Raw genomic sequence first — 26,115 nt, 5'->3', positions numbered from 1 at the left:
GTTTAACAAATTCATTTGCAGGAACTCTCTGTCTTGAAAATTAAAGAATCTCTTTCTTTTCATAAACATTCATTTTCTACAAATGCAAGAGCTACTAGTCAATGACTCTAATATAGCACAATTTTGCACTAGATAGATAGAGATCAACCCAGGACATGACTGAGATAAACTAAATAGTTACTTAATTTGTGGTCTCTCCTTTTCTCCTATCACCTTGTTTTTCTTTTGATTCTTTGACCAAGTTGCTACTAAGTTCCTTCTTAGTGAAGCCATTTGATGCATCGTTCTCCTGCCCCTCAGTTCAGAACTAGTTCACAGTTTGAAATAAACTAAACAAACTGTTCTTCCTTTGATGGTACTTCCATTCATCTTCAAGAAACATACCGATTTTCAGCTCCTGTGATCAGCTAGTTTAAATCTAAGGCGTGATCATCTTACTTTGTAATAGCAAGTTAAAAGAACATAAGTTAAATAATTAGGTTCCAAGTAGATCTCTTAAATGGTGTGAACAAAAGGTCTTACATGGTGAATGAGTCATGCCAGAAGTTTTCTCCCCTCAGAAAAAGATGCAATTCTGTAATTCCTGTACTTAGAGCACTAAATAGAAAGGTATAAATGATCTGATCAGAATGGCAACATCTATTTACTCAATTTTAATTGACAGCTGTAGTCCTGTTTAACAGATGTAGTATGACTGGAAGGATTATGGGAAATAAGGACATTTATTCCAGGCCCTTTGCAGAAATTATATGCCTGAGTTTCAACATCTGCAATTAGTATAGCTGATTTATATCCGTATGACAGTTTGTATTTGGAAAAAAACCAGAACCAAACAGTATTGAATTTCTTTGAATCTACAGTCTAAATTGCCCACTGCCATGCTCTTAGAGATGTTATGCTTCTTTGATGTTTTTTTTTTTTTCAGCTGTAGAGTTGGGTTTCATAATAAGAAGAAAGAGAAACCTGCAAACAAGTCATGCAGACATTATTACAAGCAGCAGCAATCACAATATGCTGTGACCTATAAGAAAACCGTTGACTGGAAGGTAGACAGCATCTCATAAAGACTATTCCATTTCCCTGAGTTGCCACCTGCTAAATGAAAACTCTTTTCTTGAAAGAGTATTTTGCAAAGTCTTCTCTGTTCCCACTTGAAACTGTTCACAATAGCGCATGATTGAAGACAAGGTACAGTCCAGTTAATCTAGAGATTAGGTAAGAGATGTTATTAAGTAGTTCCATAGATATCAGACACTTCAATCTGTATGGCTTGTTCTAAATCCCAGCTAATGGCAGATGTATTGGTTTGTAGGTTAGGTCAGATGTTGGCTTAAAAATTTTGGTGAGGAACCCTAAATGAAAATAATTACCCCTTCATATTCCTGCTGATAGGACTAAATACTATGTTCAAAAGTTATATCCAAAGAGTCCACAGGATGAGTCCCTTGAGCAGCTGGAGAGCTCAGAAGTTTCCTCTAAGCGTGCTCCCACATTGTTTGATAGAGAATAATCCAGTTTAATGACACACTTGAGGGGAACCAAGTGAGTCTCTTTAGTGACAGTTTGATCAGCTTCTGTTCATCTTCTAGCTTCACATTGTTCATTTTTTAAAATGGCAGTCAACCATCATGATCCAGGTATTAATAAAATTACAGTTTCCACGTCTTTATTTGAAAAAGATGGCCAGTGTCACAACTGCAGTAGCTCATATCAGATCCTGATCAATATATGTGACTGACTCAGGGTCACAGTTCAGCTGTTGAAAGACGACTTTGTTCTTTTGGTTGCCTGGTTTTCAGAGAAAAAATTTTGCACTGACACTGTTTCTTCTTGCTCCTTTTGTCTCACTTGTCCAATGCTTCCCGATAACTTCTGTGTTTATTGGCCTGTTTCAGCCAAACTCGGCAACTCTGGCTGAACTGAAGTCTTGTAGCTGTGAAGTGCCTATGGTTTTCATTTAGTGTGCACATTAATATGCCTTCTGCTGAAGGTGCAAACATTACTTGTTCTGCCTGGCAGCAGTTTGCTGGCCCCTGAGTACCCATGCGGCTCTGGGCTCACCACAGCATGTGTCATCTTGCAAGTGATAGACCAAATAAATGTGCATGCACAGAGAAAGCTGAGGACCCTGTGGAGGTCCTGGTAGGAACAAGAGGAAAGTGGATGTTTGTCAAAGACTGTTTAAACAAGAAGATTGTCACAGTAAGATACAGGAAGAATTGGGTAAGGGGGGATCGTCAGGTGAGACGGGAGGCGGGAGGCAGAGGAGCTTGGTTTACAGTGGTAACTGGGTTAACAGTTTACAGACAGGGTAGAAGATTAATGTCTCAGATGTGTAGGAAATCAGGCTTCATTAGCTCTGCTCCTTGCAGAAAAACATGTTATTAATTGCCTTTGGTCTCCTGGGGAACCACTAGCCTCATTTGAAACTTTTCTGCTGCTTATTGTCTGATCGCTGAGGCATGCTCTGAACAGAAGGATGTCTTTGATGCTGATAGATCAAACTCTGAACTGAAATCTGCTGAGATGAGGAAGCTTGAATCAGCAAAGCCAGCTTTTAAGGAAACAGAGATCCCTCTCTGTGGAATAAAGGAACAAGTGTTGCTAGAGACTGGAAATATGAAGTCTGTGCTCTTTAATGCTCAGCACTCTCTGGGGCCCAGCCAGCAGCCTGGAGGACAAAGGAGAAATTATTTGAGGATTTCTATCCAAGGAGGAAAAAAGAGCTAAGTGGCTGTATGTAGGAGTGAAAGGACAGCCTGATATGATGTGTAGTTAGTTCCGGTTCCCATGATTGCAGACTTGGAATACACGAAGCAGTAGGATTTGCAAATGCTCTACAGTGCTAGGGAAAATTGCCTGGGACTCTCTCTTCCTGTAAACTAATGCATTTTGAACCTGTGTATTTAATTTGAGGCTTTCCACCCTGTTATTTTCAGTAAGAATTCTGACACTAAGAACTGACTTCTGCACAGATAAAGTCTAAATCGAGGGTTTGTTTCATCTCTTTTACTGTGAATATCTGGGAGAGGACAGAAAAAAAATTCTGCATTATTTTTGGAAGAGGAGGAAGTTCCATGTTCTGATTTCATTCCCAGCCTTCTTCAATTTACACTTTACTACACTTTGCCTTTTTCCCTTGCTATAATCACCTGATATAAGTCTGCTTATTATTTGCAAAGGTAGCCACTTTGTAGATGTGCCTGTTGAAGGTGTATGACATGAGTGATTAGATAGTGCTAATTTAGAGGGAAACACATTTGCATACATAAACCCATCCCCAGTAATTCTCCAAGGGATTATATGATACATTTATCTCTGTGACATCCTCTGGACCCTCTGTGATGAATTCTTCAACCAGATGGACTCTAATTTTCTGCTGCAAGCCTTGTGTCATGGTTATCAAAACCCCAGGCAAGCTTCACATGCTGCTTCCAAAGGGACAGTTTGAGCAAAAGCAATAAAACACAGGTGACATTTGGTTTGAACTACTACTCTCTTTTACAAAAGTCATGTAACTGGACAATATTATTGAAGGAATGGATAGGCTTGGGTATAAAGCGAAAGCTACATGTACAGAGCAATATGTGACTGATTAAACTGTGGGGTGATGTGACCAGGGGCTTTTTGTGAGCGGCCTGATAAAACATTGCGAGTAAGCATATCTACATTCATTGGATATTCGTAATCGATTACTTTTTTAACATAATGCAGTTCATAATAGTGTTTAAATTTTAGTTGGTATATCATAATTGAGAAAGGGGAGAGGTCTCAATTAGACAGTAGAGTCATAGCTTAGAAGCAAAAAAAATTCAGGAAGATTAGTCACTGGAATTCTTATTTTGTGGAAACCTCAGAAAGGCATTAAAACAGACAAGTACATTAACAAACTTAAAATAAGCTTTTTATTACTTAATATTTTTTCACTGAAATTCAAAGCTTTGGCACTCTAAGTAAAGCGGAAAGTGGAAATCTCGGCAGCACTGCATTAATTTTTCAAGCCTTAATGTGCCAGACAGGGAATAACTTATTACATCTGTTGCCCTCTGGGAGGAAGAATGAAAAGCACAAAAATGATTCTCCACTGCTAGGATGGAATAACTGAATAATAGCTGATATAAGCAGCGGCGCTGCAGAAGAAAAGCTTACAGCAGCTTTTGTGTCATCATTAGGAGCGAACATTTCTCTGTATAACTAGTGTAGCAAGATTAGGAAACATGGCAGGGCTTATTTGTTCTTCTCAAGGGGCCCTTTACAATTATGGGAGAATTTCAAATGAGTACCTCATGCACAGCTGCTGATAATCTATGTGAGATACTCCTTTTTCTCATGTTGAATTTGCAGCCCGTACACATCGCTTCTAGGATCCACAGGATAAAATATAATTGTCCATGGCAAGCTTATGAAAGTAATACGGCACTTCAAACTGTGGTGCCTCTGGGCAGGTTAGGGCTTTGTCTGCCAGAAGCCCAGCTCTTGGGTGGGCTCCTGGAGGTGAGGAAATGAGTCCATGAAGTCCTTGTCCCTCTGACAAACAGAAATGTCTGCTGCGTTCTTGATGACTTGATTTCCAAGGGAGAGCCCAGGAGGCCTCTTATTAATGATTGTTTTCTCTGTAAATACACTCACAAAGCTTTTTAAGTACTGTGATAACATGGCAAATAAACAGAAGGATAGCCCCAGTCTTGAGTAGAGGAAGGTACAGGAATTATTTGAGTCCATGAGCTCTACTGCAAACGAAGGAAGACACCAAAGCACCATCTCTCTTCTTCAGTGGTGCCTCAGGCTAAAGTATCTTAGCCTTTAATCATCCCTAAGATGTGTGAAAGGCTTCACTAACAGGGAATGGAGCAGAGAAAGAAAAGCGACATTAATTTTTAGAAGGATCTGCCTCTTCCCATCTCCTAATTGAATGTGAAGTATTACTGTGGCATGTGGATGAAGGAAGCCACATGGACAACAGGGATAAAAGCATTTTAGGCCTTCTTAAATTAATCTGTCCTTTGTTGAAAGAAAATTAGAATGCAATGTATAGATTTTTATCTTCATTTTTATTTAATTGATCTTAAGATAGCTTTATACCATGCTTTGTTGTGGGCTGTCATTGGCTTGCAATCCAAAGAAAGCTCATTTCACCTGATGGAACTAACTGTACTGAGAGTTTTCATGCACATTTCTTTAATTAATACTGAGCTGATATTGTTTCTCTAGAATGACCATGCCTTGTCAAGGGTTCGTCTGAGGTCTGGGATGCAGAAGGCTGTGGAAATTTGCTGTACCACAGGACATAACGCATAAACAAAGGCTGTTTTAAGGCTTTTGTGAGCTAATAGAGAAAGTAAGTACAAATTAATGGTGATGAAAACATTCTGTCACTGATTTATTGCAAACACCATCTAACTGTATATTGAAACAGACTAGGGATAGTCCTCTGCTGTTCCCTCTATGCATTCTTTAATTTTCTTAATACTTTTATCTGTATTAGGCAATGCCAGAGCAGCTATTGGTATGTAGATTTAGGTGAAATCAGCTTTTTAAAACTTGGTTCACCACTCTATTTAATTAAGGGTTTTTGGAAAGCTTCCACATATTCTGTGTAGACTAGGTATGCCTTAAGACTTACCTGGCTGATTTTGACAGTTCATCACTAAATTCTGACAGGTCATGTGCTCTTATTACATATATCAGCGTCATCCTTTAAAAACCAGTGTAGGAATTCTACTGTGACCTGGTTTGGAATGAGGAGTCTTCTTGATCATAAGCACCTTACAGTATGTAACAGTGGTACACCAGATGTGAAATTATTCATTTGGAAACATAGAAGAAGTATGTGCCTGTGTTTTATTTTGTGTGTAAACAAGCATAAAGCCAAAAAACTTTTTCAATACTCCTACCTCTATGCTAGCTTGTAATTAGCCCTATGTGTTGGACTAAACATCAAACCCCCAAATCATGTGCAAATTAGTCTTTCATTCTTGAGATCCACCTACCTCAGAGGTGAACTGATGCTAAAAGCATCCAAACCCCACTATATAACAGCTCAGGAAAGGAAAGATCTGCAAGTGTTAAGGGTAAACCAATTATAAATAAGCAGAAGATTTTCTATTGTGAAAGGTAATCTGTCTCAGAGGTAGATTAACGCTGACATATCCTCTTTAGACAAGAAACTCAGAACTGACAGCCATTTGGATTTATGTCTGGAAATGCTGTCAACACCCACACGTCATGAATAAAACCCGTGGTCTCTTGGCTGCCTGCAGTTGCAGCCATCTGTTTGGACGGAGCATTGCTGCTCATGGGTTGGTTGGAGTAGTTCACTAGGACTTCATGGGTGCCAAGCAGCAATAGCTTGAAAAGAGCAGACTGTATGTCTCAACACGGGCTGTATTTTTTTATTAGGGGCCCTCATTCTGCATGACTGCGATAGCATCACAAACATCCTTGGTTTGCTGACATTTGTTGATACTCACATGTCAAAGTGAAGGAACAGAGACAAATAAAACAGCTTTTGGGGGACCTTGTACCTGCCAAGATGCAGTGCAGTGGGCACCTCAAACTTAAAATACAATGTGGGACAATACAAATGTCTTTAGGAGAGCCATCTCTAGATGAATAGAAGAAATTGCTGCCTTTTCACCGCCCACTGAATCAGCTGGAATTTATGACATAGAATTGCTCATTCAATTCCAGGATGGGAGAAGTCAGCCAAAATACCTAATTACATGAATATTGAATATGGACACAGTACTTTATAAAAAGAAAATATTAACTGTGCCACAGAAGTGGAGAGATCTGTGTAGCCAGAAGGCAATGCAGCTGTAAGGATTTTTATTCATATGCTGTGGATTTTACTTATGCTTTTGTTCTACACTTAACAACAAAATTATTTCACTTTAGAAAAAAATAACATGATTGTTATTTCATTAGATTTTCAATATACTAATTTTTATCTTGATTTACTTTTTTAGTTTAACTTAGAAGCTTTTCAGTGAAAAAAAATAAAATCCAGTAACATTATACCTACATGAAGAAACAGTGCAGGTATCAGTTTTAGCTAGAAGTGTAGTCATTGCGTCACTGCTGTTATCATTTGTGTCAGTTGGGGAATGATTTTATGTAGCATTAAATCCCCACGGATTCAAACCAGCATGTTTGTCCTACATCTTGTATGAAGATTGTACACTCCAAATTACCCATTGTGAATACAGCCGATATCGCTGTGTCTTGAGAGATATTGATAAATCTCCAGATCTGGCCTTCCTATCTGTTACCAAATCCATTTGCCTTCCATGTCATAGACATTATCCAACGAGGTTATTCATGGGTGCTGTTAAATTATATTACATCCAGGCTGTGTGATTAGATTAAAACCAGTTTACCCATCTGCTTCACAACTGTATTTCTCCGAAGCCCAATCAGTTGCAGATCTAATGAATGCTAATGCCCTGTGCCACATTGGGAATCACAGGGCTGGGCTATCCGTTATCAGACCACGTAGCAATGAGCCATGAGGACCGTGCTCGGCTTCTGCTTTGTGGGGGGCTGCGCTGCTGGCTCACTATCAATCCCGTGCAGCACGATGTGGCACGTCGTTCTTGGGAGCAGTCCATAAGGCACAGTAACAAGCAGAGGGGTACAGTTCCCCCTCTCAGTGGAGCTGTCAGGATGAGGAACAGCAATGTCTTTTCAAAGTGAAACTGGCATTGTGCTTTGAACAGCCCTGGAGGTCTCTGTTTAATGAAATAATTACCTCTTGAGCTGCTATTAAGAAGGAAAATTTTATTTAATTCTTCCGATTCATTTTCCACAAGCGCACGATGTTTGGAAGGAAAGAAAATATTATGTATCTACTAAAAAGCATAGGCTTTTAAGGTTAGTGTCTAACATCACTGATTTCTGAGGACATAGCCTTATTGCCTTTGTAAGACAGATGCAACACACTTTTAAAAGGCCTATAGTCCCAGACATAGTAGGTAACATTGGACATGAGTTTTCCCTTTGTCAGAAAGAAGTGTTACATTTTTTAAAGTGCCTTTTTTTCCAAAAAAAAAAACCCAGACAAATAAGATCTCTATATTTTACACACTGTTCCTGCTCAATCATTCCTTATTTTAAAACAAGTATTACATTCAGTCTTCCTGTCAAAGGTCTGTTATTATCTGGCCTTTTCCCCTGATAAGCCTAATTACTTGTTACATGTAACTATTTTCACCCCTGTTTTTTTTAACCACATCTTCCCTTCTCATATGCTTTCCTAATTTTCTTGTTTTGCTAGATCCCTGATTTTTAACATGAACATGTTGGTGACTGAATAATGCCACCACTGGCTCCCAAATGAGTAGAAAAAAAGCTGATTTATGTTTTGACTAAATTGTTTCAGCTTTATAAAATACAGAGTAGTTTTCTAGCACAGACTCCCAAACAATCTACCTGTACCTAGAAGCAACGTGTTGCTATAGCATGGAAATGGGGGATAATAGCTGCAGAAATTCACAGTCTCTATGCAGCATATCGAGCAATGTCAGAAGATGAGAGGTTTTGCCTGAGAACACCGAGTGGTGGTAGTGGGGAGGTTGGACCATCAAGTATCTCTGACTCAACTACAACATACAGTGATGCACATGAAGAACCCATCCAAATCTTCCACAGTGACTAAGTGCCATTTGCCTGTCTCTGCTGGTGACAAGGTGACTTTCACTTCTTCCCACGCCCATCAGCTACCCATGCTGGAGGACCGTGCTCCATCCCCTCTCTCCATGTCAGCAGGGGATTCAGGTGAGTAAGCATTTTCTCATCCCTTAGCTGGCATTTACCATGGTGTGAGACTGAGTTCATCTTTAGAGCAGTAGTTTCAAAGTGTAAGCCTTGGGAATGACTGCACCGTCTGGGACTTTGGCCAAGAGCACTGAAAGTCATGCAAAGTTTTTGATAGTGCATTCAAAAGAACTGCTGTGTAGGAACGACATCTATATTCCAGGCTTTTCCAGCATAGTATGTCAAAGTTTTCTGAGGTTACTCACTGAAGTAAATATTCTCTATTTCTCCCATTTCCAAGAACCTTTTACCCTTGACTAGACAAATAATGACATTGCCATGTTACTAATCTTGCCGATTTTCACAGTGTTTGATAAATACTTTAGAACAGATTTCATCACATCCAGCAGATTTAATGCTTCTTAAGATAAGGCAAGTGCCTAACAGTAACACTTTTCTCAGTCAATTCAACTACAAGTAAATACTGTAACATTTTCTGTCTGCATACTGTGTTTGATTATAGGATTAAATCAGAAGCAAAAGCATGGTTTTGTAAGCAGTTAAAAATCTCTTGTTGAAGCTCTTCTTTTTCTCTTGCTGTAGAAAATGGACTCATTTTTTCTTGACAGGTTTCCAGTTATAAGAACTGATTGTAGTCTAAAATACCAGGATGTTGGGAGAGTTTTAATTCCCTTTTGCGAGGATAATTTTTAAATGGAAATGCCCTTGATTTTAGGAAATTTCAATTTTATTTGTTCCAAATCTCCCTGCAAATTTATTTTTCTGCTTTATCCGTTTCTCCTTTTCATACTTTGTGAAAGTTGCCATAGCTACACATAAATTGCTGATAATTTCACTTGGTAAAGAAAACTATTTTTTTCCAAATAGATGTCGGTAGTTATGAAGAAATATGTTGTTACTTGTAGCAATAAGATGTTTCCTCCTCTGTCCCCCAACCTCTTGTTGATTGCATCTATTAAAACAGCAATATTTTTCTGACTCATATTTACCTGATGATTCAGAACCTCAGAAATGAGATTCTATAATCAGAAATGACCACAGTGGGTGTTAATATCTGTGTGGGATATGGTAAAGCTTAGAAATCTATAGTGCCCAACATGTTACATCGGGCTCTGAGAAAGCATTCCCATTTCCTAATTTTGTAATGTAACACTGGATAGAGATATCAAAGTGCATGTTTATTAAATTTTTTTTGTTTCATCTTTAAATATTTCTTCAAAATCAGGAGACTTTTTAAGTGCTGCAATTTAACGAATAATACAAAAAAAAAATTACATTCCATTTCTGTGCCTGTTGGAAAAGTTCCAGAGGCTGGTTTGGGTTGTTTTCAGACAGTGAGAATCACTGTATGTGGTTCCCCATATAAAATACCCAGAATTAACAACATCATTTACTACTGTTACTCTTTCAGTGACCTGTGCCTATATAAGCCCAGGAGACAAGTTGGAATGTGTCTGAAGGTGATGCAGGACAGAGACATCGTTGCGAAGCTGCTCTTCAACATTGGAAAGATCACGGCAATTACAGGTATTCCCCAGTGACTACAAAAACTCAACATGATGCCTGTCTTCAAAAAGGGAAGGGAAGAAGATCTGGAAAACTACGAGCCAGACAGCCTCACCTGAGTCGCTCTGAAAGTTATGGAACAAGTCACCAAAAAAGCCATTTGAATTGTACTAGGTATCGTACTGGAGAGTTGGTCTCACTCCCTTGTCCTCTGCGACTTTTTATGCGACGTGTACAAAGTGGGATATCCACTCACAGGGATATCCTGTACAGTCTAGCGGAGAAGTAGAGCTCAAGGCAACGTTAAAATCCACTTGCTGCCCTTCACTGCTTTTCTTCCATGAGCCTGAAAGCCAAGAGCTTTGCTATAGATCCCACTGATTGAACTGAACAAAATTTTTATTATTTCATCAGAGAGAAGAAAGCCACAGCATTTCAACTCTTCTCTCCTCTAAAGCAGTTCTATTTTTAATTCAGTAGTTGAAGCAAACAAAAACCTTCCTTACACAGCTTTAATGATAACATAACACACCAAGCATAGCCCAAAATTCTGTTGGAGTGGCTTCCTAAAACTGTTATTCGCACTTCTGAAGTCATGATTTACCCACGTACTCCCTCGAAAATTTCAGCAATGAATCAAATGTATTGTTTTCTGTTTCTACAGAAATAGAATAGGAGCACTCATAAAATCAGCTAGTTTGTCTTAGCTGATGAACAGATGAGGGAAATATAATTCCAAACTTTATAGCTGCTTCAGAACCCACACAAGTTAAGTGCTTTAGTCCGATGTCTTAAAGACAGTGTACAGCAAGGCAGGATTTGAGGGTTCTGTTATTGCCTCTGAGGCTGTTGTGGTAACACTGATTAGTTATAGGAATCTTTGCTATAACACTTGTCTTTGGAAAATGCAAAGACATCATATATAAGTGAATATTACTTTTGAGGCATACAACAAACCATACTAGTTCCCAGTGTGCCACGCTATGGGCCATGCATTTTCTATACACAAATGGGCAAAGGGTGCACACATCAATTTATATATATATCTCAACATTTGATTTGGTAGCTCTTTTTTCATTTTTTTTAAATTTTGAATTTTAATACATGTATATGGTGTGCTTAGTAAAAGAGAATCTAAGTAGTGATCATGGTTGTAGCTTGATCTACAACACATATGCAGCTTTTAGAAATGTTTTCAGTATGTGCAATAGCATATAAGAACCCTCTGAAGGTAGATGTTACTGGTGAATAGAGTCCATTCTAAAAAGCATCAAGTCATCATATGAATGCATAACAAGTTTGATAATGTAATATTTTCTTCATTGGAGAGAAAACTAATTCACTGAAGTGATTGGATTGCATCCTTTATATAATTTTAATGGAATTAAAGTCAGTTCTGTAGTTAGCCTATGTCAGTGCTTGGCAAGAATCATGTCTGTTTTAATCAATGATCTATTTTAGTGTCTTTCTCACACTGTCATGTGGCTACCCAAAGGAAACCCTTCTTTAGATGAATAGAGCACTTCCATTTGATTTGTGTTGGACTTCCCTAGTAAGTAGAGAACGTAATTTGAAGTTTACTGCAGCAGGTGCAGACATGTTATTAAAGCTGAATATTTAAATCAAGTAATTCTGGAACTAAATATATGCTGAAAAATGTGTTGCAAATTTAAAATACCAATAACACCACTATTATTATTTGGCTATTTTTGCTAGAAGTATTTTCCATTCTTCAAATGTGGTAGGCCAAGGTGTGTGGTCTGGAAGGTGTGTCCAATTTTGCCATGTTTAAAGAACATGGGAATTTCAGTGTTGCCATAGTGAGGTTTGATACTATTTCATTTTTGAATTTGCTCACATGGTTTGTGACTATTTAATCTGGAAAATTGTCTGATCCGTTTTCTCTGAAGTCTGTTTTCACAATCTTCATATCTTCAAAAAAAAGATCTATAAGAATTTTAAAAATAAGTAAGCCTTGTAGATTTTTAAGAATCTCAGCTTACACTTTAGATGTTTGACAGGCTGGAGAATATATTCATGTATAACAACAAAAGAAAATGATACATCTTCTCTCTTCTGAAATACTGTCTGCTTACAATGAGACTTTTAAAGTGAACATTGAAAAGGAACCCTTGTAAATAGCTTATTTTCTTTTGATGAGGTATAAAGTTGCTTTCTTTCTCTTTTATTTTTTCAAGGAAAAGGAACAAATTCATTGTTTTCCTGTTTAGACTCATTTGAGGTAGAGCAGAAGGAATATAATGGCTTAATTCTTTGTATGGCAATTTTTGTTTTTCTGTAGGGGAATGTACATGTGTATATGAAAACCTTTCTTTAATAATAATTCCCAGATGTGTGGCAGAAATATGATCTTTTGTGTCAGTCAAAATATCAAAGTTATTTGTTTCATTACATGCAATATAATTGCATTTTATCCCTCTGGTTTCTACAGCTGAATATCTTACTACACTTTCTTTTAGTAGATGCTACAGTAGAGTTGTACTTGAGCTTCAAAAAATGAACTTTCATGTTGGTTTGGGACATCAGTTTGCCCATACATGCAAATTACTTTCTAGAGAGTGGCTGTGAAAGTCAGATCTCACTCTGGATTCTGAATTGAAAGACATTTGCTCTAGTATTTTTGGTCAAGTTTTGCTTTCAAGGGCATCAACAGGAGAGCTGTAGTCTTAAATGTGGGGCAAAAGTCCTGCCTGTGCATTTTTGTTGCAGGTGATTGCCCTGCCTGCAGTGGGAGGCTGAGGTTATTTGTTAGTGGCAATTTAAGCAGCTATGCATAGGTGCAATTGGAGCATGAGCCCAGTATCACTTGTACATTTTCTTCCCTACCTGAATTGAAACAGAGCAGATGCAAACAATACACGGAGCTATAAAAAGAAAATCACTTAACTTGAGAAGAGCCACAGGTGGCAAGACCAGGAGTCTGTCTAGCCTTGTACCGGCAAATCTAGACCAGCTTCACCTGGCCCTCCACTCACACCTGCAGCCCATCAACCCAGGAGTTCATTTAAGCTCCAGCCTGAAGGTTCAGACTTGGATTGAGCTGTTTTAAGTATATCTGTTCTTAGTCCTGTTCCTGACCTACTGTTTGGATTTCCTGGACTGACTTTGGGCCTGACATGTAACCCTGCTTTTGCTGAGGATCACTGGACTGTTGATGGGTCTTATTGCTATCGTCATCCCTGCTCTGCTCACCTGGATCAGGAGCCCCATCTGTGAGGTCAGTGCCTCTATTTTTTAAGAACAGAGCAGTGGGGTGACATAATATACTGTGGTTTTCCTAAGCACTAACCAAGACAAATGTGTCTTGCCTCTACAAAAGTGCTTAGACTTTAAATCTCTGCTTGGAATGCAGCACACCTACTTGGTAACAGTTAGTTGCTGGCAATTTGGCAAGTGCTGTAACATACCTCTCTTTCTTGGGTGAGATATGAATTATGTGGAATTTTGTAGTGAATTCAAATGAAGTGTGGTTAAGTAATGTATTACTATGGAAGGGGTTTAATGGCTTAGTAGTTCAAAATAATTTGTGTGTGTATGGGAAAAAGATCTGATATCTTAAACAATGTTTTCCCTCCTGAAGGATTTTTAAGTGTAACACATGCAGGCTTAATTCACCACCCACTTAAATGAATCTGTAGGAAAGTATATGAGCTTTTTCTTCAGAGAGCTGTTTGTGTATAAAATGTCAGGAGGATGAAATTCCCCCATTTCTGAATGAGTGGGGCATGTACTGTTTTTCTTAGGAGGGGGTAGAGCCTTCAGAGAGAGCCTTTTAAATACCCAGGCTATGCTATCACATACTGTGTGGCTTTTTGCTTGGAAACTAAACGGCTGTTAATACTTCCAGATGCTAACTTGCATCTGTTGTGAAACTCTGAGTGTCAAGATGGTGTTGGATGCTTATTAGCTCTGGATGCTCTAGGAGGTGGCAGGACAGCAGTAATGCTTCTTGTGGTGAGGTTTTACCTTACAGCCATCTGTACAAGAGAATTAATATTTCAGATCTCACAGGTACAGCTGATTGCTCAGTTATTGTTCAAGGGTAAAGGGGCACTCAGAAAGAGGGCTAACAATAGGATTCTGGGAAGATGGACACATGCAACTATACACTAACATACAGATTTAGAAAGCCTGTTAATCTTCTAGTGGCAATCCTTGTGCATCAGCTCTTAGCTTCTTTCATCAGGCCCAAGATCTGATACTAGCTGATTGAGAGAAGAGCCTGTAAATGCTTACTGCTTTCTGCTGAAGGCTGCTTTCTGCTGAAGGAAAAACAGTTCCCTGGGATTTGAAGAATGTTCCTTTCTAACCGGACTGGCTTTCCCTCAGGGAAGAGAACCACTGTCCTACCCAGTCATTGGGCTGGCCTCAGTGTCCTCGAATGGTTTGCTGTAAAACAATGTTCATACAAAGATCCCGTGTGGAAAAAAATCCACTTGCAAGGAGCTGTACTGATGGTCCTTTGGTTTCTCTGTTGTGTTTTTGAGATGTAACTTTTCTGATGTTTTAGCTGCCTGTCATGCCATGATGTAAAACATAATGACAGCTATATTTACAACTAGTGTTTACAGAACCAGATGAAACTTAAACTTGGACACAGGCTTATTCCCCAAACTGTCACTACTATGACAAAACAGTTCTGTCCAGAAATATGATGAAACTGGTTAAATCTGTAGGGATGTTTAAGAATGTTACTAAAATTTCTATAGAAGACTAGTGTTGACTTTGACTTTCCTTACAATGAAGGACTGGGTAGCTAATGGCTGTAGTTCCTGAGGTGATCTCCTTATACCGATTTTTAGCTAAAAGCAATTAAATATAGGTACATTAGAAGGAAAAAATAAATCACCTATGCAGGTATGTGCAATCATGGTGTCCTGAGGATAGCGAGGGCTGCAAAATGTTTGGTGTATTTGGATAATAACCTGTATGTCTGAACTTGACACTTTATTTCTAGAACCTTGGCTAATAAGGTTAAGGGGTATGACTTACATTGTACCAGGTCTTGGAGACCTTGAATATAGTTAAAGATCTATGGTCCATATTTATTGCCATTATAATGTGTGTATAGATGTATGGTCACTGTCATCCACTCTGTTGCTAGTCATGAAGGGGGAAAAGGTAAGAGTGACATGTTGTTCTCTAGTGACCTGTCCCATAGGCCATGACTAGCACAACAAAAGCCTTCTAGAGACTGCATGGAAGACGTCTTTGGTTAACTTTCTAAGCAAGTTGAGTCCACACACTCATGGTCCATCTACTCACAAGTGCAGAGAGATGCCCTCAACTAGTCTGGGTAGGATTCCTTTTGTGCAACACAGAAGACAAGGAAGGCCAGCTATTGAATATGCATTGCATCCCTGGGTTCCTTTGATTGCCAACTCATGAAAATCACATATTCCTGAGTAATGAATAAATTATACTGATCTGAATAAATGATATTGATTCAGCTCAAGGCTCTTCAGCTATGAGCAAATTGGCATTTTGCTGTCCCAAGTGTAATGGGCTGGCACTGAACCATTTCTGTTATAAAATGGTGTAGGATATGGCTAGACTTGCTAAATCAAGCTTCTGGCAGAGTATGGAAAGGATTGAAGCATTGGCTTCTGGAAGGGGTTACCTTCTTAGTTGTAAAGTGTATTCCACATACACCTCCCAAACGCATGGTGGTAGAAGCAAGTGCAAACAGCCCTGGTTTGTCAGCCCTCTAGCACAGCCAAGATGATCAGTCATTTTGCTACTCCTGGAAAGATGCTAATCAATGACTGACGTGGCTGCTATGCACATTTAGTATCAAGCTGAAGTTGTCAATGCTTATTGCTCAACCTTTTGTAACATAGTTGGGGGACTGGGTTTGGTAATGTGACTAACACCTTGTTGTCTGCTCAATGTCTGTGCTCCCCAGTAACGAAATCGTGGACACTTGATAAACTATTCAAGCAATAACTGAACTCAGTCAAGCCTCTAATGGTTTTGTACCAGGAGGGGATTGCTGGTTTGTGTCTCACTAGTGGCAATGAAGTCAGAGATTTGGATACAGGAATGATAAACCAATCAGCTTAAATAAGGCATTGTGGTATGTGGAAGATCAAGGGTTGTAGAGGTCAGGAAGAGCAAACAAATTACTTGAAGCTTGAAGCATTATAATTGTCTGCCTCTAAGTTCTATGGTACCATTTCCCATTTTGTTTTTAATTTGTCCTGCTTTATTGACATTCCTCAATCACTGGTTAAGTTTATTGCATGCAATAGAAAAATTCGGGCTACGTCAGAAGGGCTTTAGGAGGGTTATGTGTCTTTTTTTTCGGTTTTCTCTGCACTCTCCCCACCCCTCTGATTGATTGTGCTACTATGGAAATGATGCATGTTCTGTAATAAATGGATGCGAATATACTGAAGGCTGAAAGACATTAAGCTGGAATATTAAGAAAAATTGCTTGAATAGAAATGCCTACTAAAGAATACAAAAGTTAAGAAATATTATGTTTCTAATGAAATGATCTTTAAGGAAAATTGTTCTATGTTAATAGGATATTGATGGAAAGAGAAAATAACAGGAAATGTGAGAACCATAGGGGCTGTTCAGTCCAGAACAGCTATTTACATATGTGAACCATAAACCAGAAGTGCATGAGTTAAGGTCAATAATGGTTAGATCCCAGGATCAACTGCACCCATGTGGACAGTCTCGTATCTTCTTGAGGATTAAGAAACACTTCCTTCAGAGATTCCATGACTCTGTATTTAAGTGACTGAAACTTCTTTGATCAACCTAAAGTCCTCCTTGTACAACTTCTGGGAACCAGGGGGAGATCCATATTCATTTTTATCAAAGCCCAAATAGCTTAGACAGGATGTTTAAATAAGAACATTAATAGCTTTCTGATGTTTTAAAACTAATTCTTCTCACAGCACATGTCAGGAACAATACTAATCACTTTCAGGGAAAGAACAAATTTATTTTTTGGAACATTAACTTCAAGTGCCATAAATATAATAGATGTACTAAATAACTATTAAGTGATTTTTATAAGCAAATGTAAAAGCAGAGTTTTCTAGGATACAATTTTTCCTTGATATAGTTTCTTAAGCTACATTAAGTTCTCACAAGACTTTGCATATATTATATCTTCACTATATTGCTGGAAAATTTGGTATTTCCAGAGTTTCTGTGTAAAAATTGGATAGACACTGGGGTGCCTTTGGTGAAGCGATATGTTATTGGATCATTGAGAATAGAATAAAATTTGGAATTGAGAAATGCTAGTCCATGTGAGAAAACATACTTCAAAGCCTCTTGTGGTTTACTGTACTGTCTAAGATTTTTCTGGGCTAGAAGGTTCTTGAACTGTACAGTGGTAATAGGGTATGTAACATATTAAATAGGTTTATAATAAAATCAGAAAACTAATTGTGCCCAACTGGTAGCTTGGCAGACTTAAAACATTGATCCATCTTTTGTGCTTATGAGTAAGAGAGTGACAAATATAAAAGTTTATTACTGCTTTAATTTCAAAAGTGCTATTTCTGTCAGACATGCAGTTCCCAATTGTCTTTCTGAATCCATGTGAAGTGACCATTGTTCGTACAGCTAAAATGAAAATAATATAGTTTCTATACCATGCTTTATTTGTGGTCAGTGTGTATTAATTAGTTATGTGCAGCCTTGTCAATTCTCTGTCTGATGAGCTGAGCCTGTCTTGCTCACATTCATTCCCATACGTGCTGTGAGAATGTCGTGCATCACACAATTTTCCAATTAGGCAGCATATTTTTCACCCTTGTAAATGAAAGGAAGGGGACAAGCCAACCTCAGGAGTTATGTGGGCTTTTTTCCTTCTTTTTTATGTTCTGTAGCTGTCAAAGTGGTCATTACTCATATGCTTAGCCTTTGCTGCAAAATTCCTCTTATGACTTCTCTGCTTACATCTTTAACAACTGAGTATTAGGGCAAGATTTTCAGAGATGTTCAACTTCCTTGTGAATTTGACTAAAGATCTATCTCCAGTAGCTACATTTATCTACAAGAGATAACCTTATTGTATAGCAAGGTTTTGGGAGAGAAACCCGTAGTACTTTCCACTGTTGCTCCATAAAGTACACCTAATAGAAATAATACAGTTCTGGAGGTTGCTGACTATAAGTGACTAACTGCTGCAAGTATTGATTAGTTAATGATCAAAAATACTTCCTTATTAAAGTTTTGGTTTGCATTAATATTTTATTATCTACTACAAGTGTGGATTTAAGAGTGTCTGAGCCTTGAGTATGTTGCCCCATTAGCATCTAAGCTATGCAGCATTTGCTTCCATATCATACAACTCCCTAAGTCTCCAATGAGAACATTCTTGCCTGTTGTATCTATATATGTTTTTCATTCCAAAATAGTTTGAAACAAACTATAATCTGATATTAGGTATATCTGCAATAATGTATATTGCATGTATAATGGAGGAATGTCAGGAAGAAACCTTGATGTATAATGTATAGTGAATGTCAAATAAATCTGAAGCTGAGCATGCGCATGCTGCACTATGTGTTGGATGTTCTGGACCTAACATGCACACATTTTGACTATGCAAAGCATGAACAGTCTATATCAAATCTCTTAGACATGCTGCCTGTATGGTTTGACTACAGAACACTCGTAAAAGATCAAACAGATGTAGGATTTAACATCTATACATTACACAGTTACTGACTCCCTGTTGAAGCTCTGACCGGATTACTAACGGTGTGCAGGAATGCATGTGCTGTACTGAATTCTAATGAAAATTCAATTATTGTTTTTCCTTCATCACATTTGCATGTGGAACTTGCTTCTTATTATTCCAATTATCCTTTCTGAATCATTAGCAGTATTGTCAGTTATGTAATTTAAAAGATACTAAAGCTGATTCTAATGAATTCTGGAGACTGCTAGCATGTCCTTCAGTATTAACTGTACTGGTATGGTAAGGTAAAAGGATGGGAGGATAGCATCATGAAGGATCACCTGAGTTCAGTTAATGGGAAATCGGACATATCAGTAATAAAAAAAAATCTGTTCATGCATAGAAAAACAAATAGAGATTTTCTTGAATTTCTCTGAAGGGGTGTGAGAGAAAGAAATGTAAATAGAGCCAGTCAGAGCACAGTCAATTAATAGCATGTAAAAACAAACAAACAAAACCCACCAAAACCCAGAATGAACCAATGAAATCAACAACAAAACCAACAGCAAACCACCATACAATGAGAAGAATGGAAAGCTTTTAAAATTAAGGAAAGAACTTGGGAAAACTGGCAGAACAAAGCATGCCTGGAAGTCTCCCAACAGATCTTCGTAACATCTGTGTTTTAAACTGGAGAAACTGAATTGCTTGTTTGTTTGTTAATTAGGAAGGCTGGTATGTTGCTATGAGGAAATTGAAATGTGAATAATAAACCTGTCATGAGGATTAGCAGTCATTTTTCCTAGATAAATATTCCTGCTCAAAGGTGAGATTCCAGAGGAATGATTTGACCATCACAGTGGTCATTGCATTTGATACTTCAGTGTGACAGTCAAGAAATACCAGATTATCAATACTGTCTTAAAAAAACACTTTCTTTTTTACAGAAATGTTCTTTGTTATCGCTGGGCATTAACTATTCCTGGCCACAAATACTTTCTACTTCAAAAAATTTCTAATTTGAGAGGAAACACCACCAGTCTTTCTTAAGAGCTAGGGTTAAAAATCATCTTGGCTAGGAGCCTAGATACAATACTCTCTTTAATTTAACTAAACCACCAAAAACAAGGGTTGATGGTAGAACAGGGAAGCCCCCAAACCCTTTCTTCTTCAGAAGCTAGAAATATCTACTCTAGTTTAGTTGCTGGAGGGTAAAATGCCCCTCCACCCCCATCAGCCTACACCGGTGTAAGGAATGCTTCCACAGGACTTCTTACATACCCAGATAGAGAAGGATCAATTTTACCTTCAGCACAGTAAAAACTTCAGTCTGGAGAGGAGGGGAAAAAAAAAAAAAAGGTATTTTACTGTATTTCATCACAGCCTTGTTGTTTGTGCTCCAATTAATGCCAGTTGTTAATATCTCATTTGAGTTGATGGCATTTAAATTATACAACGCAGAAGTTAAAATACTTCCAGAAGATGACAACAATTGCGTACTTAACATTTGTTTTGATGTATCAATGATCCACAGTTCTGAGTAGCCTGCGGTGTGTGAAGAATGAAGTTTATATGTGGGGCTTCTTGGAAAAGTGCAGACAAAATTAAGTTTAGCTGTATCAAATGGAGGGAAGGGGAATGTGCGGGGAAGGTAAGGAGAGTTGGGCTTGCTGCTCCTGCTTGCTGTTGGGAGACTGAGAGGAGGCAGTGGGTCTCATGGGGGATGCTGCTGCCTGTGGAGACCGCTGCCTTCCTCCTGGGAACACCACGGTGCTTCAGTCACTGACAGGAGGGTTAAGAGGTCTTTTGTTAGAACAGGTGTGTTATTTCTTATCGGTAAGGATCATCTGATATATTTCAAGCAAACTGACAGAGCCTGAATATGTAGTCAAAAAGTGCTGGTGATTTATTTCTCCACTGATTTTCAGCCCCAGTGGAATGCACATATAAAGTGCAAAAATATACCAGCTTAGAAATAACTCTTATGTGATTATTTCCAGGGCTTTCCTCTTTAAATATTTAGAGTAAATGTAAATATATTCATAGCATTGTATATTATGTCTGTAGAAATGCATTTGCAGTGTGTCAATGTGTTATAAAATATAATGGAAAATACTATTTTCTAATAAAAAACCACAAAAATTGAAGGCAATAAGACTAGCAAAAATTGGCCCAAAGAGACATATCGCTCCCTGTATTCTGTATTTGAAATTCAAATTGTAATTACAACATTGTACTTTGAGATTACTCTAACAGTGATTTAGATTCTTTCCAGTAATCGTTTCTCTATAATGACTAGGTACTACTGGTGACGCATAAATACCTTTGACAGGTATGGTTACCTAGCTTATTTCTGGATGTGGCCTGTTTAGATAGATGCTATAATTACTCTTTAAAAAAAAATTTAAAAATACAAAACTCACTGGAATGTTTATGTTGGGCATCTAAGACTTTAATTTTCGGGACAATGGATCTAGTGCCTTTAGGAGTATGAAACTGTACAGGCAACGGGCAGGAACGTATATAGTATCTCTAGGCTCATACGCATGCATCATCACTGTGTTGTGTATATATGAACGTAGGTATATTGCCACGCTGTGGTATGCATGTCAACTGCTGTGCATCATACTATGACTTCGCCGCTGTGTATCGTATCTAGAGGTCAGCGAGATTTAACTGTATGTGGTTTTCAAGCAAGCGTGTGGCTGGTGGTGGAGGGTGTGCAACAAAGGTTAATTCTGAGAGATGTATTAATTGTTTTACTTAAAGAATAACTTATTTTGTAAACTGAGATATTTTAATAGTGAGCATCTTTATCTTCCCTCCAGAAAATCTCTAGCTTTTTCACTGCAAGAAAACGGTCAAAATAATTGCAATTTAAAATATAACCTTCAAAATATGGATGTGCATGGATTGGTGCAAAGAGATTATATTTGTTTAAAGAAAATTTATTTAAAGGTTAACATATATATGCATGATTCTGTCCTACTGAGAGCTATGTTATAAAAACCTGGAAGTCAGACTGTCAAAACTAAAATAATTTTTATGACGACCTCTACAGAAAAGCTGAGATAATACAGCATATCAATAATTTACATTAGACTTTTTGATTTATATTTATTAATAAATGCAGCTTCTATATGTAGAGTTTCCACAGTAGTTAAATTATAATGTTGAAATAATGTAAAAGGTAATAGGCCTTCTGCTGATAACAAGTGGAATGTGTCAGATACGTTTAAAATGTTGCTAGCCTTCCAGAATGAATTAGCTATAAACAATGTAGGCATTTTTTGTTGAATTTTAAGGAATAAAAATCTGTGACCTTGGAAACCAATATATAACTTTCTTTGTGGAGAAAAAAGCAAAACTACATACTGGAAATTATTACAGCTCCACAGAGGAATTAATATAGGTGCTGCTCCAACATAATCTTTTCTGTATCGTAGTTAAATATTCCTCACACTTCTGCAAACCTCTCATTCTATTGTTGTTATTCTATTATATCCTATAACATTACACTGCTTTTGTATTGTCCAATGTTTTTCTTTGACTAAAAATCAACAGCAATTGCTTTAAACAATGGTAGATGGATTCAGTATATTAGCACTTGAAGGTCTTCCTGCTCAGAAAAAAAACATTGGCTGGAGTTTTGGATAGCTTCACAATATCTAAATCTCTACAGTACATCAGAAGCAGGGAAATGTAGAATTCCCTTCCTACTGCAGCTGTTTCATTCTTTCATAAAACTACTCTTAATCCTATGTAAAGAAAAAGGCCTCAGAACTGAATAGTTTGTTCATTTCATTAACACAGAGGCACAAATAGCTGATGTTGCAGAACTATAGGATAATGGAAATAATGAAATTAGTAAGGTTCTGCTACAAGTATTTAAAAATTATAACTTTTAAAATTATTCTGATAATCATTGAAATACTTCATAAGTATTTTTCTAATGCAAGATTCAAACAGTTTTATACTAAAGCCAAATAATTAATATAGGTATATCAAAACTTGGGTTTTAGTACAAAAAACAGGTTAATTGCCACTGCAGAACAATTTTGTTGTTTCTGACCATAGCCTAGCTTCTAACCATAACCATAGACAGGCTGAGATATGAAAACTAGTAATCAACTGTGATCCATGATGTGGCTTGGACTTTTGTAGCCACTTACTTTGAAGGATCTCAAACAAGCTTGTGTTAGTCCACCTTTCAAGAAAAGTGGACAGAAAAATAAACATCTGGGTAAAATTGCAAAGCAGTTGTAGCAGACAAGACTAGATGTTACTTCTCCTCCCACATTCTAAGCTCTTAATCACATTCACCAAAGAACGTGATTTGAAGGATGAATAGCTAAAATACAAATCTTGCATACTCAGATATATACATAAAATATAAATATATACATACACATCCACAGATTCTGTCTTTCTATTAGTGATGGTGGCTTTTTAATCATGAAAAAAACCAGGGTTAGTGTTAATATCTTTGCTTTATCCAACAAAGACAGTAAGTTGCCATTTGAGGACTGCTTGTAAGGTTGGTATCTGTTCACACATGTTCTTTTTTTTTTTTCCCCTTTTTTTAAATGGAACATCCAAAACAGTTCAGCGGAGCTCAAAATTACAGCTGAGGAATGATCAGTTAAATCTCAAAAAAATTGCAGGAGGGAAGTAGAGTGAGAAATTAGTTTCTTAATATTGACATGATACTGCAGCCATCATTATAAATTGCCATCTGATATCATTTTAGCTTTACATATGGATTACTTGTCTCACAATGGATCACGAAAATTTCCTCACAGTCTCGTGAAATCTGAACAGATCTATTCGAAACAGCTTAATATTCATTAAACAAGGGTTTCTTCAAGGAATGTAGATGTATGCACTGCTGCTGCCCATGTTGCCTGAAGACCACCTTTCTACAGACGACTCACTTGTTAACCAGCTAAACTGGCTGTGTGCCCTGCATGGGAATGAATGAAAGCTTCCTTTACTTTCTCGAGGATGTTCCAACAGCAAACACTAAATTTGAAGTTGGAATTGTCATTGGCTTTTATAATTTCTCAGGGCTCTGGTTCAAATCTATAAGCCAACGAAAAGATGGTGAAGAATGTTATTTGACTGTCAAGTCAAATTTTTGTTAAGTATATATACACACATACATATATATGCATAGACATACATGTATTTAAGTATATGTAGTATGTTATTACAGTGGGATTTTTTAGTATTCAGTAATAGTTATAGTGATTTAACAGGGAAAACTTATGGCTGAAATTAAATGGAAAATTTGGAAAGAAGTCTCTGAAAACTGAAGAGCAGCTTCAGTTCCAGACTATTGCTAAGACAACCTATTCAGCAATGTCCCCTGAAGGATAAATATTTCATAAGTATTTCAGATACCCAAAGAGATAATGAAGTTACCTTCTGCTTTGTCTGTCTTTTCCTCATAATGCAAGAAAATGGTGATATTCTCTCCCTAGGCGAACTAGGAACAAACTAGGATTCTGTGTAGGAATGCTTTTCTTTTCCTTTACGTCATGTGATGGTGCCTGAACAGATTAATTCCTTTCCTCAGCTGATGTAGAGAGACAAGGACAGGATATGGAAAGAAGGCAAAGTAATTATTAAGCTTGCTATGAAAATTCTGTGCGATTCCCAACTGTGTGCTCATGTCAATTCTTGAAATAGATGTTTCTGATTTAAAGTGATTTGCGTTGTAATCAGACCACTGTGATTATAGAAGTTGGTCATAAACTAGGTTAGACAGGAAGAAAACATGTATTTCCTGTCCCTTGGTCCTGGCAAAACAATATTGACCATCTGCTAATTGAGACTGAGTCAAAGAAAACTTTCTGAACTTCCCTCAAAATGTTCCAGTGAGAACAACAGATCTTTAAATTGGAGTTTGGCACTTTTCAATTGAACCTCACTGAAGTCTCAGGTTGGTACAGGGCTACCCTAACCGATACAGCAACCTCTCTCTGTATTGCATTCACCCATATAAATACTATCTCTGTCTTCCCAGTCTGTTTCCCTATGAAGAAATACAGTTTCTCTAGTGTGTGAAATGTACTGTCTCACCCGTGCTGAAAATTTTCTGTCGGTTATTCATGTCTCTTGAACCATCTGAACAATTGCAGAATAACAGAATTGTTGAGGCTGAAGGGACATCTGGAGGTCATCTTGTCCAACCCCCTAATTAATGTTATTGAAATGTTTCTTCACATACAGTTGGCAATGCTTTTTTTTTTTTTCCCCCTCATACTCCTTTGAGTTTGTCTGTATCTGTCTGGGTTGCATCAGGTTTGTGCAATATGGTAAATTTGGGCTCAACAGTTGTCAATGGAAGACATTTAATTAGCTCTGTTGTCCACAGAATGAAATCTTTATTAATATGGTGTAAAATTACAGTAACATTCTTTGCTGTCATATCAATTTACACGTTTATATCTAATTAGCTGTCAGTTCTCAGTCTTAGTTCCTTTCTTGCACACCTTCAAAACATCTTCCTTCTGCCAAAATACTGTTTTCAGTAGACCTCCTCTCTTGGGCCATAGCATTCCCAATGTACTAGCTGGGAGTTTTTCTACCCCTGATTTGTTTAGTAATTTACTAATTCATCTCTTCTATTGTTTTTTACTTTTCCTAATACCTCTAGGGGTTTGTACCTAAAAGCCAAAGTTCTTCCACATCTTTTGAGCAAGACTTCTGCCACTACCTGTGCCACACAGATTTTTTTTTTTTTTTTTTTTTTTTTTTTTGATGGCTGCCACAGTAATCACAATATGAGCTGTTTACTCCAGATATTTGCTGGCTACTTCTTGGTTTTGGTAGAAGGACATTTCCCTTTATAGAATATAAATGAGTGATTCACAAGTTACCTGGTGGGCTTTTTTGTTTTTACCTCCTAGAAACTCATTAGACACAAACTGTTTTATCAGGTAGAGGAGAGGAGGGCCAGGCAGGGTGGGATATGTGGAGCTAGAGATGTTTTCATGACTTTTCCTTTGGTGACAAAGAGAGGTTGTTGTAGTAGTAGTAGTTTCTAATTTTGTATGATCTTTATATTTTGTCTGACTATGTAAGGGACCTAAGATAATATAGATTGCAATTATTTTTGTAACTAAATAACAGGAATATATAGATGTAAACAGAAA

This window comes from Strix aluco, chromosome 6, assembly GCF_031877795.1.
Source record: "Strix aluco isolate bStrAlu1 chromosome 6, bStrAlu1.hap1, whole genome shotgun sequence".
Lineage (NCBI taxonomy): Eukaryota > Metazoa > Chordata > Aves > Strigiformes > Strigidae > Strix > Strix aluco.
The sequence above is the reverse complement of the archived record's forward strand: the minus strand, read 5'-3'. Positions refer to the sequence as shown.